Below are 14,990 nucleotides of genomic sequence, written 5' to 3'. Positions count from 1 at the left end.
AGGTTTGGTTCACTGTACACTTGTGGGTTTCCCCCATTTCCAGGGTTAATTCCCCCTCCGGGATTATTGCCCTGAGCCATCCGCGGTGGTGCCTGCTGGGGTTGTCCTTGTGGCATATTCCCCATGTTCTGTGGTTGAACCACTTGCTGTGCACCTTGCTGCAAGCCTGCCGCCTGCTCTGCACTGTGTAATTTTGGGCACCGCCCTGTTGCGGGATGGCAGGTTAATTCGCCATGCCTGCCCCCATCCCTTGGTTATTTTGCCACATGCCATGACTTCTGCACATGCGCGCCACATGTCCAGTCATTCCACACAGCCAACATACTGGCGATGGTCGTGCCATCTGTCCATCTGGCATAGTTGGATTGCCCATCTGTGTGTTCTGGAAGCCACCTTGAACATTCTGAAACCCTCCTTGGTTACCTCGAAACCCTCCCTGATTACTCTGCCATCCTCTATTTCCAAACCCTCTCCCCCTCGGGTAAAATCCCGTGCTACCTTGATTATTCTGTGAGGGATTAGTCGCTTGCTGTATGCTTGGTTCGACCGGGCTGGTGAGCATTGCTCCCTCGAGAGCATACTTTGAGAGCTTCCTTTGCACCAGCTTTGCCTCCTCCCCCTTACGCATTGCCTCCCTTTTCTGATTCTTTTCCTGTAGCAATCTACAATATTGCGCGATTGTCAATTGTATTTCGGCCCATGGTTTAGCTTCTATTCCCATCAATTTCTTGAGCTGTTTTTGCACCGGTTCTGGTAACCCTTGGCACAATATATGATAGAATACAGGGATGGATTTCGTCCAAGATTCATGCGTTTCGAGCACCCACGCGTCTTGAAAATTCTGGATATAAAGCAACGGATCCTCTGACATTTTTCGAGTCATTATATCTCCCATATCAGACGTGTCTGGATATAGCGTATGCAGCGCTTTCCACACTGCTGCTCTACAGTTATTAAATGGCGCTCCATCATGAGAGGTGTCAGTTAGGGTTACCCTAGGGTAGCCTGCCCGTTTCCATACATCATCGGCTCTTTCACCAAGTATGGCAATTAGGAGGCCCTTTATGTCTCCTATAGCTAAGGTGACACCCCCGTCATTTTCTTTAACTCATGTATCCACTTTCTGGCTCCCGATGTCAACATTGGAAGTTTATTTTTAAGGTTCTCTCGGTCCATGTGTGGCCATGGAATATATTGTGGTCTTGCTCCCCCCTTTTCTAGCAACAGAAATTGGAAAGCACAGTCCTCCTTCTCTTTCCCCATAGTTCTCTGGTCTGCCGCTGGGGTTACGTTCCCGCCTTGCCCTCTGCTTGGCAATGCCCTTAACCTGTCTGCATAGGCAGGCGCCGACACCCCTCTCTGACCGTGGGGTGTTTCTTCATGTCGGCTGGATTGTCCAGCGGACTTCGGTGCCCTACTTGTGGACCCTTTAGCATCCGACCATCGTACCTCTCGATCCCTTGGGAGCCGTTTTTCGCACCGTCTCCCTTCGTCATGTGCCACTTCCTCCGTTTCCTCACCGTAGTCAGATCCTGAATACTCCCAGTTTACACAACTTCTTGCATCTTCTTCGTCCTGCCCAATCTATAGCCTGTCTAGGGACAGTCCCCTGCTCCCACTACTTCGGGTGACATCCTCAGTGTCATATAGCTGAGTGCTCTCTAAGTACTCATCCTCCATTCCCCCTTGGGAAATTAGTTCCAGCCCCATCTCATCATACATTTTATCAATCGTTTCCCCGAAGCTTCTGGTGTCGAAGTCATCTTCAATATTTGTCCCGCTTGTACCTGGTACTGCTTCGCTTGCAGGAAAGAATTCTTCTATGTCTTCCCATTCTACAACCGGGTTGGGTCTTTTAACTTCCCGTTGCAAATATTCTAGATCTCGTGCCCTCTGTCTGCACTTAAGTTCTGCTTCCTCATCTATTTATTTTCGCTTCTTCACTTCTTCTCTAGCCTTATCTACTTCCCTCATCCGTTCATTTCTACGTTCTTTTGCCCTTCTACTTTCCTCATCTTCCCGCTTCTTTACTTTCCTTTCTTGCACTCTCCTTTCTTCCTCTAACTTTAGCATGTTCTCCTGTACCTTTCGTAGGCTGTTTATTGTGTGTGTATTCCTTGCTCTTCGCAGTATAGTAGTTCTCGCCTCAACCTATCCTTCTTTCTTACCCTCTCGTCTCTCATATCCTTTCCTTTCTCTTTTTCCTTTCTCTGCGCCTCATCGGACCGTTCACTCGGCCTTACGTCATCACTTCCTTTTCCATCTAATTTCAATAGTATCTGTCCTCCCATCCATTCGTCCTTTGCGAATGTTAACTCATCATTCCCTTTCTGCTTTTTTCACTCTCTCTCTTTCTCGAGAGATGTTCTATTCTGTATCTGATCCTTTCCTTCATCGCTGCGTCTCTCCTTGTCCCTCGGGACTACGGAGGCAAGATTACTTTCCTGCTCCTTTTCTCTGATGTCGTCACTACTGTATGTAGGCGACTCATATGCCGGGTTGCTGTACCCCGTGGCTGCCTTAAGTTCTCTTAGCGGGTAAAGACCCTCTGACTTACTCCCTTCGATCACTGGCTCAGGTGGGGCAGGTGGCGCGGTAGGCGTCTCACCCCCCTATGTACATACATTTAATATCCAATCTGCGGATGGTTCTTCCTCTTTCGTCTGCTCGAACATTTTCCAAAGTTCGAGGATGGCAAGGCGTTTTTCTAGTTTTTTGCCGGTATATGTGGCATGTAAAACAGCCTTAGAGAGTGACCCGTTCTGGAGCCACGGCATAAACATCTTATTTGCGGTGCCCTTAACCCACTCCTGGCTATATTTTTTCAGCTTTGTTGCATGCTTGGGCAGTTGCTTGCATAAATGCGTTAATGTGCAAGTGGGGTAACTTCCTCCATTCTTAATTCCGTCACCAACAATAATTATACAGCTCTTTCAATCTTTCAATAGTATGAGCGAGCACCAAATACGCAAGCTCCAATCCAATCTTTTTCCGGCAAATTTTATACCAACAATTTACTCAAAACGTATCTATTCAGTGGCGATTCCCTCTCAGTTACAGAATCGCGTAAATCCAAAATGCTTTTTAAACAATCATCAATACAATTATTTTACATTCGACATACAGCAAACATATATGACAGACGTTTGACAGACTAGACAGACACCAGCTGGTCATACGTATACCTGCTTCTAATTAATACCCCGTCATGGAATTTGAACGAACCCCCTCTATGACGTCTTTAAACGTCATCGTAGCCTAAATTGTCCCCTCACTGTGGGCTCTGGGTTCACGTTCCTTCTGACCACTCTTTAAAGCGCAGGAACAAGGCGAATCTTTACGTTTTTGCTCAGGTGCCGCCCTGGTATTCCTTACGTTTTATTCTTCTCGGGTGCCACCCCGGTATTCCTTATGTTTTTACTTCAGGTGCCCCCCTGATATTCTTTTACGTTTTTACTTCAGGTGGCCCCCTGATATTCGTTATGTTTTTTTATTTCGGTGCCCCCTGATATTCTTTATGTTTTTACTTCAGGTGCCCCCCTGATATTCATTACATTTTTACTTCAGGTGCCCCCCTGATATTCTTTATGTTTTTACTTCAGGTGCCCCCCTGATATTCTTTATGTTTTATTTCTGATGCTCGAGTCATTACCCCCTATATATATACAGTCTTCTCTACTTCTAACTATTTTATTTTTTCTCCACCACCCCCCGTTACCTTTCCCTTACTGGCTCTAATGCCTACACGGCATTTGCCAAAGTAACAAGTTTTATTGTTTTACTCACCGATCGCATAGTTTCCTCTCTGGAACTTCGGGATCACCGCCCCTTCCTCTTCCTGCTTTTAAGGTTTTCGTCCGATCCGCTGCCTGTGGGAATGAGAAGGGTTATGCTTGGAAAGGAGGGTTCCTTCAGACCCACTGCAGATTTTTTTTACATTATTACTCTATCATTGTCCACGGGAAGCTTCTCAGTCTACTCAGCCGGAATGGCGAAAGGACTCGTGATCTTACCGAAGGCCCAGAGTTACTTCGTGCCTTTGGTCTAAGGGTGTCTTACACTATATCAATCGATAATCTATAATCAATGGCTGCAACCATCCTCACGCTACCAAGTGTTCACGAGGAGAGGAATTCGCTGACAGGCTCATTGGTCAGCACTAACCCTATAGAACTTGTAAGACAAGATAGCTCCACCATGTGAGGAGAGGGGGTGCAGGATTCACTTACTCCGACATGACTCAATACCGAGGACTCAGTAGTTTGGCAAAGGGAAGTCCGTTTAATGATGCATACATCAAACAGGGACAGAAATGGGAATCCGCTGTAGTGCGTTCACCGGTCTCGCTCCGACTTCCTCGAACTTCAATTGAACAGAGATTCTTATAGGCAATATTCATCATCATTGACGTCTAACTTTACAAAACTCGACATGCAATATAATTGGTTAGGAAAGGTAACTTAAGTATAGGTGTTATATCTGTATATGATAATAGGGCATACGGATTGGATAACTCTTACCGGGTGGGCGTCTACGCCCATCCCTCTACATCACGCGTGATAGACGTCACTACAACTACGACATCCTATTGGTTACAATATCTATAGGACTTAAGATAACTTGGTCCATTGTGATTGGGCAGGTTACACCCTTAGACATAAATTTCCACTTTTAATTAGCAGCATGCAGAATGGACACCCCTGTGCCTAGTGTCCCAAGTTTCACCCTGCCTCCCTTCCATCAATCAGTGTTTTAGGGCGACGTGTCAATTAGTTGGCTAAGGATGGCCTCAAAACTCTAGTCTCTTATCGGGAAAAGTTATGGCATCCTCGGGTCCTGGATGACATCAGGCGATGGTACTTCTTCGCGCCTGGCTGGTCATGTGTTAGTTCACCATGAATCTGATTCAGTTTCCAACTTTTAGTGCATTTAATTCTGTGTCGGCCTAGCCACCTGCATGGGCCCCCCTTATCTTGACCTTCATGAGGCAGACTGGTATGCTCTGAAGTTGGAGTCTTGTGAGCTGACGCTCTCCTCCCCTTCTCCGGTTGACCTCGATTTCCTAGGCATGAGCCGCACTTTGTTGAGTTTCGATTCAGTCCCTTCTCTTGCCTTTGGCTGGGTTTCAAAACTTGGCCTGGCAGGCCTCTGGCCGCCTGGGTATTTTTCTGCTTTTACAAAATGGAGTCGCACTTGTATAATGTGCCTTATTGCGGTAGATATATACGGTTGGCGCTTGCCGCTCTATCTTCTACTAAGCATTGCAAGCAATATCGATTTCTTAGCATCTTGCGTTTCAAGCCTATTTACACACGTTTAACAGGACGGTTGCTTCCATCTTGTCTCGCAGCACCGTTTCCTCACGTTCTAACATTATCTCTTCTCTGTGTCCATTACATTTAATTTCGTAGTTACTCGCACTGGCGTGTTGTCTCCGATAGCTGCTCTTGTTCATTCTCGGATCCATTCAGGTCCTTGTGTCATTTCCACTGGCCTTCCATTAAGGCTTTTAGGGTCTCTTCGTGGACCATGTGTAGGTACTCCTCATTTCCTATCAGTGGCTGGTATGGCTGTCTGATAGGGTACTGTGCTGTCCAGGGTTGTCTGGTTATGGGTGCTTCAACCGGTATGGATCTTCTGATGTATACTGGGTAGAGCCCCAGTGCAGCTCTTTGTAGGTTCATTTGCTCTTCATACGTCATGTACCTTGGCGAGCGCGTTCCTGGTACCTCGAAATGAGGGGAAGAGGTACAGGCCATGTCTGGGACCTCCTTTACACTTCATATTCCAGAGAAAATCTAGATGAACTGGAAAAGCTACACTGCACCTGTTTGCAAATGCCCTTCCGAAGCTGGCAGGTAAAAGAGGCAGCAATAACTAGTATTAGGTCATTCTTTGGAACTGACTGGTTCAACTGCATCCTACCAATTAACGTGAGGTCTAGCGCTCAACATTTTTCCATAGAATAGCAAAAGTGGCCACCACCCTCTGACCTGAATATATATGAATTACAGAAACGTAGCCAAGCTGATTAATTTCTGTTTAAAGTTTTACGTATCATTCATGTTTATTGAGAGCCTAAAGTCCAATTGTCCTCATTATATGGCAGCGAAATATGGGGATTTGCTAACTGCTCCAGATTAGATGCAGCCCAAAATGAATTCTTAAGAGAAATAGCCGGTCGGGGCACAAACGTACCAGGAGACACCCTAAGGTCTGAGCTTGAGGGTACTCAGCATTGCAGTTCTTGCTGAAGGCAAGTTTTGGAGTCTTTTGTTGAAACTAATACATTTGTCGTTAAAAACCAAAATAAGTTAAATGCGGTGAGAAAAATCTGCTCGTCTCCTGCACAGAAGGAGCATACATGGTGTAAACATGGAAAAATGCTTGCAAATAAATGGGTCATTGTACCCAGCCAAGTAAATAATCCGGTTGTTCTTAAGAGTGCTCTTAAAGATAAGGTGGTACGATTAGATCACGCAAGTATGCTGACGCGAATTAATGGTCTACCGTCAATGACATTCTTTGTTACATCGTGCAAGAACACCATTGAGAGGAGTCTTGTAAGCACTTTTAGATCGCCAGAGCACAGGAGGACAATTTTAATGATTTGCTTAAATATGTTACCTGTGCTGGCAAGAATTAAGTCCCCGAGGGGCCATAAAGAGTGCTCCTGTGGATCTGGCCCTGAAAAAAGTCTTTTCCATTTTTTGCGGATTTGCCTTTTACTGGACGATCTTAGAAGGCAACCGCTTAAAAAATATTTTTATAAACAAAGAAATTAGAGAGACCAAGGAAGTGAAGTGATGAGCTTATTTATGAGTTGCAATGATATTAATTTTTATATCAGATGTTAGTATGTTTCTAAGAGAGGGTTTTAGAAGGTAAGGTAGACCTTTTAAAAATCCTTTTTGGCATTTTAAAGTGGGGTTGGTCTTTTAAAATTGCAAAATTGTCTCTGTGGTTTTATGTTGTATTTTTTATTGTTAATGGCTAATGCCGAATAAAAATGTGCTTGCATCTAAACCAAGAGATCCAAGCAATCTAATGGCATGCACCCCAGCTCTATATATATTTGCTTTGGCCCGCAACAAAGCTTTTTGAAAGCTAAAAAAAACCTTCTATTGGAGATCCTTGCTGGTTTGTCCCACCAACAATGCAATAGGTTCTGAACAGGGAAACATATCTATGAAAACTTTGAATTGCTATACCCTGCTCAAAATGTCCTACCTTACCATGTTGAAACATCTACTCTCAAAATCCCTTGTAGGCTAACATTGGGATGCATAGTGAGGTTTGGGGTGACCACGTATGTGGGCGTCATATCTGAAAAGTACCCAAAAACACTCATGCATGTGTATGCGGTCTCGGGAGGATAGCTCAGCGGCAACGTGCTCGCCTCAGAAGCGAGACGACACAGAGCAACACAGGTTCGATCCCCGGGTCCGCGCTTAGAAACCTCTGGGTATTAAGCACGTTATAAATAACCTATCATATCATATCATATCATATCATATGTCAGCTGCAGATAGTGGAACATTAGGCTATACGTGGCTAGTGAACAAATAGGAAAGAAAACAAAATGGATCCCTATACATGCGCTGACATCTGACAATAAAGATTTAGAAATTGATACAAGATCAGAAAACCAAGGAATTTTATATAATTGTGGTAGTTGAAAGGCCAGCAGTGCCGACACGTGTTTTGACCTGAATAGGTCCTTTTCAAGGCACAATAGAATTTTCTATATAACACAGAAAAGGTCCTGGCTTGTAAGTCTTGAAGATGAATTTGGCAGGTGATTTCTACTAACGGACACGTATTGTAGAGGCATCAGTCATTGCTTCCAAATGCACAGGGTGCAACGCTCTAGTGAATAAATGGCATATCGCCAATCCTTAAAGTCAATTAGACCTGCTACGTTCTAGCTACCCAGCCTCAATCTGGCATGTCTATAGGTGACTTTTCAATTTGTTTTCTAACATTGGGATGTATTCATCCCTATGGGCATTTTGCCACATTTGGTTTTTCAGTGATAATCTACAGTCCCTGCTAGTTTAAAGACACGAGCCTGTAACTTTCCTATCAGTCAAATAAAGGGCTCTGGAAGTATGCCAACGATATCCCTTGTTGCTGCTTGTGTGATTTCCCTGTTCTCGTTCTGTCCTCTTTGAAGTACGTGGGAACATGGCATATTTTCAGTCCTAGTTTTACCTCGTTATTTTTAAATTGACTTTAATTTTTAAAGTTGCATTAACTTCGGTTAGGAATGTTAAATTGGCTGTCAATATTTTTTTGTAAATTGTATTCTATTTTTAGTTATGTATTTGAGGTTTATTAAATATTGTGATTTACTTTTAAAGTATTTGCCGTTCCTACTTTTTGTGTGCCTGCATTCTACTTGTGCGTGTCATTGACCTAGTTGGCCAAACTAGACAGAATTCTCAGCCTTGGAAACAACTCTAATTATCTCACATTGATGCACTTTGGCTGGGATTTGGCGAATCTACTGGCCTGCAATTAGGGAAGGAGTAGAGAAAGAAAGTTAATTTGCAAGATTGAACTACTGAAAGAAAAATATACTGTAAACCAAGTTTGTCTATCCCCAATGAGGAAGCAATGGCAGAGTTATAGTGAGTCCTGCTGGTGGAGACATATAAAGCAAAGGTGTTGCCTGCAGATTGCATATTTCACACACTTCAGCTCAGGGCTCTTTTGATTATGTGTGAAGTGAAAGGTCTGTTTGGAGACCATGCCCTCATCAGATAATAGGAGGCCTTAGTGGGTATTTGTGCATATGTTAGAGCGTCAATGAGCATCCAGTCGGTTGATTGTTGGAGTGTTAGAGGGTTGGTTCAGGAGTAATGATCTTTGATTACTCTAGTAACACATCTGCTGGTCTTGATGTTGGCTTTGTGATTCCACCTGCAAACCACTGCTGGATTCTGAGCTATTGTAGGGGAAGATAAGGAATTCTGGGCTCACAGCCCACTCAAAGACTGAGCTTGCCATGGATGTTGCCTCTCAAGGTGAAGTGCCATTTTGGTGCCCCTCCTAAGCTTATCCTGGGGTGTATATGTCAGGTTAATGTGGACCTTCCTACCGGTGGAGAATTAAGCGGCCACCTAGAATTCCCTTGTGGAAGATCTGACCCCGTCTGGCAAGTCCATCATTCTAGAAAATACCACAACCAAGGAAGAGGCGGCATCAATGTACACTTTGCAGAGGGTTGACAGTGTGTGACCCCCCTACGGTGTGCACATGATAAGCTATCTACACCGAGAGAAACTATAACTTAATTATAAGCACTTGGATTGCTCTGGGATGATACCATTAGCACCAATGTTTTAGCTCTCTTGCTTCATTACTGAAGCAATTTGTAAGCCATTTTGGTCCCTTTCTTCAAAACTGTAGCCTTTTGTAATGGTACAGCAGGAAGTAAATTGAGAGAATGGAAGGCTACGCAGACCAATTGCCGGTGTTTATGATTAGTTTCAAGCTTTTTCTACATCGTGCTTTACTGTGGGCAAAGTCACCGTAAGTGAAACCAGTTGTGGGCTACGCTACCATCCCAAGCTACACCTCATTAAAGATACCTAATGATGCTGACACATTTCTGGGGTGTTTGCTTGTGGTTTTACGAAGAAAGGATGTTGCAATGCGGTTTGGGCCAGACTGCCTCTTTGGGGTGGGTATGAAGAACCTAATTCGCACATGATTTATCTCCTTCTACATTGGAACAGCAGACTGAAAAAAAGATGGAACGAAAGGATACCCAGAGCAATGACCAGTGCTTATGATTGGTTAAGAGATTTTCTATCTATCACTTTTCTGTGTTGCAGTCACATTGAGCGGCATGAATCTGCCAAGCTGTAGGTCCAGAGCTTGCTGTGCCTAGATTACTAGGAAACACCTCATTGATGATGCCACTTGCACCCGAAGCATGTCTGAGTTTCCTTGGTGTCGTAGGCAGAAGGAATGTAAGCTTACAGTTCAGACCACACTGCCCCTTTTGGGGTGCACCAATCCAGATTTGGATATGTTTTTTTCACATTCTATAACAGTCAATTCTGGAGTGAGCCTGACTTCCCTGGATTCCAAATCCAGTAAAATGTACTCCACAGTTTCTGAATTTGGGGAAACCAAAAGCCCTTGCTCGAGACGCCACCTGCAGTGATCCGAGCTCAAAAGAGATTTGCTCCAGTTTGTCTTTTTTTAGTTTGGAAGTTTAGTACATTATAGTTAGATAGCTTCTGACCCAGCATCCAGAGAACAATTTGGAGTGGCATTCAGGTGCGAATGAGATATAAATAGAGAGTGATTCACAATGGGAGAGATGCATAAAGGTGCACGTTGATTCTTTCTGGAGGTGATTTTCTTAGACTCACATTAATCTGCATGATGCTATTTGTAGACGTCCATTCAGGTTGGGGAGAATAAAGCTAGATTCTTGTTGATAGAACCAGACTCTTTTTGATTAACTATATTACCTGTCTGGCTTATTTTATTTGTGTGCATTTCAAGTCAACCATCTGAAAGGTATGGTTATTTTAGTCCTGTGCTTACACATGTTGCATCCCGTCTCTTACTTGCCATAACTCCACTTCTTGTCCCGCACCTATTGCTCCCAACCACTGCGCCTACTCCCCCACCTCTGTTGAATTCACAGTGAAAATTATTTCCATTTCCGGCACTGGCAATAGTACAGTGGGCTAAATAACAATTGAATGGGAGGCTGCCCAGAGCAATTTTTTGTGAGAGTAATTGGTTATTTTTAATGCGCTTAATACCGAGAGGTTTTTAAGGGCGGCCCCGGGGATCAAACCTGTGTTGCTCCATGCCGTCTTGCTTCCAAGGTGAGCATGTTGCCCCTGAGCTATCCCCCCGAGACAATAGGCAGTTGCTAGGATTAATTGAAACTTTTCTATCCATCAATTTCCGATGTTAAACAGAGAGAAAACAACACAAGAATTAAGACTAGCAAGACCAGCACCTAAGGGTATAGTGATAAAGGACTGGCCTCAGGTGCCAGTCATCCTCAATGTGTGATAACACCCCGACATGTGACCCCGACGCGTGAACATTCAACATTAAGGGACTTAACACAGGCACCCATAACTGTATGCTCTGTGGCCACCCTTGGTCCAAGTATACAAGGAGTATGATTTTTCAGTGAAAATGTGTGTGTGTGTCTGCGCACGCGCGCGCGCGCGTGTGCTTCTAGCTTCTCTGAATCACATTTTCATCTTGCCCTTAAGCAATCAGGATATTTTGACAAACATATTTTGATACAATTCCCTTTTTAATAGCGCTCAAGGTGAGGAGTGCAGAGGTTTCTCCCAAAGAACCCCTTTCAGAAAAGTGATAGACAGCCCACTGGTAGCACTGTCCCCTTCTTCTCAGTGCAAAGTCACTTTGCACTGCAAAAATACACCTTGCACTGCTCCATGAATCAGGGTGTTTGTTGGCAATGCAAAGCCACTTCGCACCACTGAAAAGTCACTTTGCAGTGTACAAACAATTCCATGAATCAAGCTTATATCATCCTTTTTTCTGGCTTCATTTATTGCAAGCCCTTAGTCCTCAACCCAGGTGCCATCCCCCTACTTTTCAAGAGGGTGGTGTTTTATTAAACAAAAACAGACCGTCGTAAAGTTTTATTGAACATCCAAGTTTACTGGAAATGAGATGTATTTTTCCACGAAACAGCTGATCTTTGTCAGACGGAAGGGGAATTCCTGCCAATACGCTTCTTGGCCAACACGACAAAGGAAATGCCAGACGCACACGTGCTCTCTTGCAAGAAATCCATAAAACCCCGCTCAACCCGAGACAATGCGTTTTACACGACTGCTGGGTTTCAAAAGAAAAACACGGGCCGCAAGGTTGCGAGCCATTTCATGCGTTTAAACCCAATCTTAGCACTGGTGTGCCTTGCCTTCACCACTGTTATCAAAATTAGGACAGCTGAATGTGAAGAAAGAAAAGGCTTTACGCATTTGCACCAAATAGCTCAGGATGTTTTTAATATAGTTACTGATTTATTCTGAGAAGGCACTAAAATCATAGCCACATTGGACATTCACACACTGTGTACTGTGTATACTAGTTCATTTCTTTTTTTTAAAAAAAAAAAAAAAAGAATATTCATGTCGGGTTCCTATTTGGTTTAAAGTGCTGTAAAATTAAAACTTATTACCTGCGTGTTGTATATTAATCAGGCCTTGAACTGCGCAGTAATCTTGACTTTAATGGTGCAAACACATAACAGCATATATACAGTAAATACCCAGTGACAGTTTACTCCACTGTCTTAGCTGTCCAGGTCTCTGGGGTTTTATATAGTCTCTGGGAGCTGGGAAAGGTTGCCAGTTCCTAATGCAGAAAGAGCACGGGGAGCGGCTACTACTCCATCCCTCTCTAGCCCTTCTTGTCGCGGCTCCCGCTTCCAGCGGCATCCGCGCTTCTCACTCCCAGATCTCGCGAGAGCTTGGCGTTGCAGAGTCTCGTGAGTGGTTCTACAATGCGGTGCCTGCGGTAATCCCGCAGTAAGCTGAGAAAAGAAAAGGGCTCAAAATGATGCTTGGAGGTGGGCATAGGGACTTTTCACTTCTGGGTAAGGGTGGGGAGGGTGAAAGAGGACCAAATGCTTAGTTGAATACTTTGGGGCAAGGGAGTGAGAGCCGCATTTGAATTAGATCATTTTAATCTTCTGCAGGAATGTTGCAAAATGCGATTTTAAACAAAAATACACAGCAGGGAATGTGGAGAGGGGGAGTGGTTGGTTAGTTGGTGACACCTAAAAAGTAGGAAGGGTGCACATGCAGAATAACAGTGGTGATGGGGAAGACCTCTTCATTTTCATGCCTTTTCCCACTACCATGGTAGTCAGAAAAGACTGCATTACTGCGGGAATGGTAACCACGACAATATATGGTTCTGTTTCTGCGGGATTCTTGGCCTAAGCCACAACTTTTTTCGCCCCTAGATGAATTTTCTTGATAGTTTCCACAGATTCATGCATATCAATAGTTATGAATATGCATGAATTCTAAGCCATGCAGATTTTCAAAGCACTAATAAGGGGCTTGAGCAGAAATCAAGATTTCATGAGCCACGCTGCCAACTAACAGAATTTTCGCTCTTTCCACCCATAGAGATGCGGGAAACTCAACCGTCAGGACTGCATGCAGTCCCCAGTCATAGGAAATCTGAAAATTCTATTTCTAACAACTTTTGACTTGCATGACGGATTTGGATGACATTTTCCATACAAAAAGTTTGTCATGGCCTCCCTAAGGGCCCCTCAAACCGGGAATGTACAATTTGGGAAAGATTTGTTAAAACATTGAACAGTTATTAAGAAATGAGTGATGTCATGAATGAGATTTGTGATGGCATATTTGATGTCATGGCCGTAAGTCCTTGCAGTGCACACTGGTGGCACGAGTTATGGTTGCTTATCTTACCATAACTGTCAACATTTGTGTGTTTTTTGGTTTTACCTGTAACCATAACATCCCTGTAACAACATTTTCCCATTGAATTTCATAGGGTTTTGCTAGTGCAACTTAACCATAACGTCCCTTTTACAATGTTTTTGTTAGTGAAATTCAGAGGTTTTTAGTAGGGCACTGTAAGCAGAACATTGCTTTAGCATAGCGTTTTCTGTAAAGAGGATAGGTATTTGGTTCGGCAACATAGCCATAACGTCCTGTTAATAACGGTTTGTTACTGATTCCTTGGCAGCCATCATGATAAACGTGTGGAAAGGGCAAATTGTCTGGTGTATGTATCCATTTGCACTATCCCTTACTTTTCCGAACAGTGTTGGTGTATCGTACCAATTACAGATGTATATAGTAAATGTTGTTTAGTGTGTCAGTAGGGTCCCTTTTTGTGTTAACAGAGCATGATAAATCTGTACCTCACACTACTGGCCGAGATGACTACAGATGAGCAATATGGATGTTTCCTAGGGAGACTGCACCTTGTTGCCGTATGTGCAATCACACTGCAAGTATCCATAGGACTCCGTTAGTGACCGCATGTCCGCATCTTCGAATGCACTGTAAAGTGGTTGTGGAAGCACACATATTTCCGTTCCACACCTAGATCCATGCATAGGTCATCCTCTGTATGCTAGTAACACCGCCCCTGTTGACAGCCCTACGGATTCATGCAGTAGGTTACCGCATTTAAAGTACTGCTGCCGACTTCGTGGGTGGCTCTGCAAACCTACCAATGTGTGGCTAAAGTACTCCTAATGGTATAACGGCCACTGGTAAACAAGGAACTGCAACATGCAGTGTCATGTGGGCATGTTAAATGTCGCATTACTTTGATTTATCTGCTGCTTGCCTTTCCATGACCCGTGAAACAGATACATTGTGTCTGCACTCAGCAGTGTGACGGAAAGTATCAAGAGGTCGCCTGCCGGTCGTACATTTCAAGAAAACATGTAACTGCAAGTGGGACAGTTTGTAGTAAGTCTGCAAAATGGCAAAGCTGGAGAACCTTCCTCACGCACATACTAGTGCAAGTAAAGGCAAGTAAGGAAACAGCAGCATATGCAGAGCGCAACCAATCTTAGTGGTGGTTAGAAAAGCGCTGTAGCTGCATGGGAGGCACAGAATAAATGGCTTCCTGCTGCATGTAATGAAGCTGTGTTTCGCATTGGTGTAAAGATTCTTGTATTCTACAATGTATGTATATCCGGGAATGCTACCCCTAACACTAATTGCGTACCATAAAGTGTTTGTACTGCATGTGATGACAACTGAAATGAAAGCACAAAGGATCAGTGGGCAGGCTACCGCCCTTCCAACAATTACGTAGGGTACTTTCAATTACAGCATTTGCCTGGCACTCCGGTGCTGTGCGGAAAAAGTGGGGGGACATGACTCTGCCCTACGACAGAGGCGGGTTCACGGCCCCTGACCTGATGCGATACTGGATAGCAGCGCAGGCACAATTTGCCACTTACTGGT

This window comes from Ambystoma mexicanum, chromosome 7q, assembly GCF_040938575.1.
Source record: "Ambystoma mexicanum isolate Mex_15411 chromosome 7q, UKY_AmexF1_1, whole genome shotgun sequence".
In the NCBI taxonomy this organism is placed as follows: domain Eukaryota; kingdom Metazoa; phylum Chordata; class Amphibia; order Caudata; family Ambystomatidae; genus Ambystoma; species Ambystoma mexicanum.
The sequence above is the reverse complement of the archived record's forward strand: the minus strand, read 5'-3'. Positions refer to the sequence as shown.